Source organism: Rhinoderma darwinii, chromosome 8 (genome assembly GCF_050947455.1).
Source record: "Rhinoderma darwinii isolate aRhiDar2 chromosome 8, aRhiDar2.hap1, whole genome shotgun sequence".
NCBI lineage: Eukaryota > Metazoa > Chordata > Amphibia > Anura > Rhinodermatidae > Rhinoderma > Rhinoderma darwinii.
In genome coordinates this window covers 123,784,489-123,790,488 of record NC_134694.1, presented here as the reverse complement: position 1 = coordinate 123,790,488, position 6,000 = coordinate 123,784,489, and positions in this window count along the sequence as shown.

Below are 6,000 nucleotides of genomic sequence, written 5' to 3'. Positions count from 1 at the left end.
TTCCTCTAGAGGTGTCTCGATAGATGACAGTCATATTATAATACAGATGCCTCCTGATATCTCTCTACGGCTCTTTTCACATCTGTACTAAGTTTTTCTATTCTTCTGTTCAATCGTAGAAACAGAAACACAAAAATAAAGCAGAAGTGCCGGAGCCATTGTGTTACGCACACTGTGCCCGACGAAACCCATTGACTTTAGTGAGTTCTGTTAGATTTCCATGAGGGTGTCCGTCGTTTAAGCTGTTTCTTCCGCCACTGCAACGGAAGCTCCTAACGGGATTCCTTACTGTAAGAGCAGTCTACCTACGGAACTCTCTGCCGCATGATGTTATCATATTTGATTGATTGAAGTTCAAGAAGGGCCTGGATGTCTTTTCCGAAAGATATATTATAAGTTATGAGTAGTAGATCTCTGGAGATGGGATTTATTCCAGATTAGGTTCGGGTTTTTCCTTTAATATGGGGCCATTGGCATCCGTCTTATAGGGGTTCTTGCCTTCCTTTGGTTCAACATGTTAGGATGATAGGTTGGACTTGATAGACCTGCGTCTTTTTTCCACCTTATCAGCTATGTAACTATGTAACTATGTAACTATGTAACTACGTAATGTTACAATTTAAGTTTTATAAACTGGGGATTTCTAGGTTTGTGAATTGAACATTTTGAAACAAATTTCACAGTTTGCTGCTACTTAGCCAGAATGTAAAGTTTTCGGAAGTGTCATACAATTGTAACTTGGAAACGAGTCTCCACTTTGCACTTTTTTAATTCCACATTGAAAGGTCATAAAGAGCGAACACCATAAGCCCAAGTCCTAATTGGCTACATAGTTCTGTGATTGTTCCCCTGAAAATCCTTATATTACTTAGACTTCTGCTTTGCAGACCATGTCAGACAAGAAAAGACAAGGGTAATAAAGGGAAGTTTTCCTTAATTAACCGAAATTATTTTCCTTCTGGTCAGTCACAGCTAAGTCGTAAAATAGAGGTAATTTAAATTACAATGATATAACGGGAGGCACAGCCTAGACGATGCAAATCAGAAAAGACCCCCAAGCAGATATTTTATCACAATCACTTTAATTACTGTTTTACTAATCATCTCTTTCTCAAGAAATCCTGATGTCAATGAACGATAGAACGTAAGAAAACTTTAAAATGAAGGCTGTTTGCAGAAACGTGGTGAAGTAACATAGTTTCTTGTTGAAAACATAGGTCAGTCCAATCCCTTCCCTTTGGGGCGCCATGTCTATGGACCTCGAAAATTAGTTGCCTTTAGCATGGATAATGGTGGGTGCTGGACTACGTTGAAGTTATTTCCCATTTGCATTTTCTCTGATGAGTTTCTTCTATTTTGCGGAGCCCACTCGTGACCCACTTCCCTCTCCCAAACCCTTCACCAGTAGTAGCCAGACCCAGAGATGGTCACTTTTGAATGCCCAATATCACGCTATAGAGAATTACAAAAAATTACTACAATTTAGACTAAATTAAATTAGACCCAACTATCTATTCATCCAAGACCATAGCACCATAGACCATAAAGCCAAAATTGGACTAAAAAAATCTTCTGAGACCATCAGCATTAATCTTTAAAAATCTCCTTTGCCCTCATCTGCCTTCCCACCAGAAAAAAACTATTCTTTGCTTCACTCCCAAAGCAAACCCAATCGGTATAGGGGATCGGACATATGGAAACCATACCAATTTTGTCGGGGGAGTCATCAGCCGCTACAGGGAAATTGTAGAATTTTATGGCGGCCGTTCAGATGAATAGTTGTTCATGTAACACATGGTGACTTGAGTCCGTCAGAGCGCCTCTCCATTCTAGATTATAGAGGGGATTCCCAAGTGGGGCACCCCCACTATGATGTCCATGTGCCCTAATAGAACATAAGGTCAGGAGTTTCTTAAAGAGGTTTTCCAGAAATACTCATTGATTACCTATCCATAGAGTAGACCACCAATGTCTCACTGATACGGGTCCAACCCAAAGACCTCCCCTGGTCAGCAGAGCATAGGGGCTGTGACACTTCAGAAATAACTATGGCCCTTTGTTCTGCTGATTTGATTGTTCCTAATGTTCACTGATTTTTTTTTATCTCCCCTTGATTCAAATTTTTTCCCAAACATTGATGTGACTACGTAATATTACAGAAATCTTTTTCTTGGCTTTAGACCGCACTCGATGATTGAAGTCTGTTGTCCGATGATTCAGAGAGCATTCTGCAGATTATTATTTAGTGTTTTCATGATTGTTTTAACATCCGCACATTTTTCACCGAGAGGCCGATTGTGCTACGTGTCCTCTAGAATGGATGCATTTCCCATGTAATAAATAAGGGTCAGGCTTCTGATCTGTCATGTGAAAGGCTCATCCCATACGATCATCAATGACCATCAAACATTAATGAGGGGAATGTGCTGCATTGTTCCCAGATAATGATATTGTTGTCTAATGATGGGGTTTCTAAACATTAATTAAGAGTTCAAAAGGTGAATGTTGCATCCGATTCATTTGACTCAATCCTTGCTAATTATCCAGAGCAGCATTTGGAATGATTATTGTGAAAGATATTGTAATTAGCGCTATCAGGTTAATTAAGTGCAATACATGAATTATCTTTATATTTCAGTGTTCAAAAGCTGAAAGCAAATTCACGAAATGGAATTCAGACATTGTCTATGTAATATCGATATAACTCACCTCACCTCACGTATAAATCACTATGTAACGAAACTATGTAACCTCTGCCTGATCCAGCGCCGCTCTCCCGCTTGAGGCCACTTGTTCCATGGTTACAGCTAGAAATACCGGCCCGCTCTAATAAAGTCATGCTGGGTGGCAGATTTAAGAGGATTTTCTGCTATGGACCATTGCTTGTGGATTAAGGTACATTTACGTACAACTAACCTGGTCTGTACTAAATTCTGACCCTGATCTTCTTCACTTCTGGATTAGGCCATTGCCTTCCACTTCTAATTCTGTTACCTAGTACTTGTTGTCCTTCTTTCTAGTTACTGATTGACTCGTCTCCTGGTTTTGTCACCGTCTTCTCCTCTGGTTTGACTATTATCCATTTTCCCGTTATCAACCTCTGGGTTCATTCCTGACTTTGCTTCTGTATCTTCTCTAGAGGTATCTAGCAATGCACCCAACATCAATCAATGACTAATCTGGGAACTGTGACCTGAGAATTTGACTCTAAAGACAATACCTCCTGGTTGGGGTTCTAGGGTGAAGTACAGGGAGATTGTTCAGACTCTGCTCCTCAGTTTAACCAGTGCCAAACATTACGGTACAAGGGTGTTTGGTGAGAGTTGTAACATTCAAACAGCTGACATATAGCCACAGATATCTATTTTCATATTATATATAATATCTGAGCTGCTCCTCTTGTCTATGTGTATCTTGTGTGTGTATACAGCTGGAGAATGTTTGGACCCAGAGGAGTAAGTTTATGAAACCCTCTGTAAAAGAAAGTTCGCAACTCACTCATTAGATTGCATACTATTGTTAAGCCATTGCTTTTAGACCGCATTACCAGACAATCACAATCACATAGATGAAGCACCCATAACACTGACAGAAAACAAAAGGCACAAGCTACTCACCACAGGATGACTGGAACCGAACACTGAAGGCAGTAGGAGATAGAGACAATACACAAAAAAGTGGGTGGCAGACGAACAGCATGCAAGCAGTTAACAGACGAATAGAAAGTGGACAAGAATTAACAGCACTTACCGACCCTATCTGAATACTATCCAACAGCAAGGTAAGAGAACAGCTTGGCAGCAGACCAAACGCACAGAAAAGGCAAACACATAAACCACTACACAAAAACTAGATCTCTCAGAGGACTAACAGTTCCCACAGTACAAACAAAGACATAGGCAAGAACCAAGTTGAATCTGGAAAGAATTTAGCACATACCAGAAACAGTATAACCAGCACCTGTATTGTCCAGGCCTGAAGAATGTAAAAACCCAAGAAAAGTACTCCGCCCTAATCTACTGGGCAAAGCTAAATGATTACCAAATCCAGACTCAGATCAACAGCATTGCCCAGCAACGTCCAAACACAGAGATGACAGAAATCATTAGGGACGAGATGTGTGGCAAAAAAAATATGACAGTACAAAAACTTGGCAGTAATATAAATCATCATAATCATCGTTGGTCATCATCATCTTCATCATTCATATTGATCATTATTATTTACATGAATTATTATCTTTTCCCCATTGATCATCAGTATAAGTGATCATATGTATTATTATTGTTCATTAATCACCTTCTGCTAAAACATTTTTTCCCTAGACATAGTCACTGCCCCATAGTATAGTTCAAGATCTCTGCTTACAGTCAGTGAATGGAAATATGCTTGCTTATATTTAGAGGCTAAAAAACCTAAACAGACACAATATTTCTCACAGCTGCATCCGCAGAACACAAAACTTGTCTTGATAGTTTATTGCAATGTATCCGTTTTTTTATATATTTTCAGCCTCTAGATGTGAAAAATACGTTTCTATTCACTGAAAGCAAGCAGCAATATATAAAAAAAATGGTTAGCAATTGAAGCATAAAGTCTATTAGAAAGTTGACGAACTTTTTCATTATACTGTGATTATCCCCTCCCCGCAGAGACTTTTTTCGTTTTCTAATTTTAGTTTTTTCCTGCCTGCCTTCCAAGAGCCATAACTTTTTTATTTTTCCGTCGAGATAGGCGAGTTTTACTTTTTAATGGTAACATTTAATGTACAATATAATGTACTGAAGAACTTTTAAAACATTTTTGTGGGATGAAATGGAAATAACAGCAATTCCGCCATTTTTTATTTTTTTTTATTTTACAGCGTTCCCTCTGTGGTGAAATTATGTGTTAACTCTATTCTGTGGGTCAGTAAGAATACCAAATGTTTTTTAACTTTTACAAAATAAAAACACTTTGTTTTGTGTCGCCATATTCCGAGAGCCATAACTTTTGTATTTTTCTGCCCATGGAGCGGTGTGAGGACTTGTTTTTTGCAGAGCGAGCTGTAGTTTTTATTGGTGTCATTTGATTTGGGGTCTATACGACTACTTTACAGCAGGATAAAAAAAAAGAACTTTAACATTATAGATAGTTATGGAGGCAGCGATACCAATAATGTTTATTTCTATTGTTTACATTATTTTACAAAAAAATGGCAAAAGGTTTTTATTTTTTACTTAAATGTTTTTTTTAATGTATTTTTAAAAACTTTATTAAACAATTTTTCCTTTTTTTTTTTAGTCCTACTAGGGGACTTGAACATGTGATTGTTTCATTGTTTGTACATTACGCTGAAATATTTATGTATTCCATTGTATTGTCCTTTTAATCCTTTCCCGCCGCAGCCATTTTTCGTAGTTTCTATTGGTATAATTTTCGGGTACAGAAGACTTTTTGATCACTTTTTATTCCATTTTTTTGTGTGAGATGAAGTTACCAAAAAACAGCAATTCTGACGTTTTTAATTATTATTTTTTTCCCTGTGCGGACTAAATAATGATATATTGTAATAGTTCCGAGTTTTATGGACGCGTCAATACCAGTTTTGTTAATTTTAAGGGGGATTTTTTAATTTAAATTATTTTTTTTATTAAAAAAAACTTTATTTTACAGTTTTTTTTATTATTATTTTACTTGTTCTCCTAGGGGATTTGAACCAACAATTGTTGTATTGCTTGCATGATATTCTGCAATACTAATGTATTGCAGTATATGGTGATTCTGACACTCCCCTTTGAAGCCCTGCCGGAGTACAAAGATGGCAGATCTGGGGGCCTTCATCAGGTCCCCAGGCTCCCATTCCAACCAACGGCACCCCCTGATCGCATTGTGGGCCGTTGCAACGTAACAGTATCTAGTCATTTAAGTGCCGTGGTCGCTATTGACCGTGGCATTTAACGGGTTAAACATGCGGGATCTCGCTCAAGCGGGATCCCGATCATTACCCTAAAGTGTCGG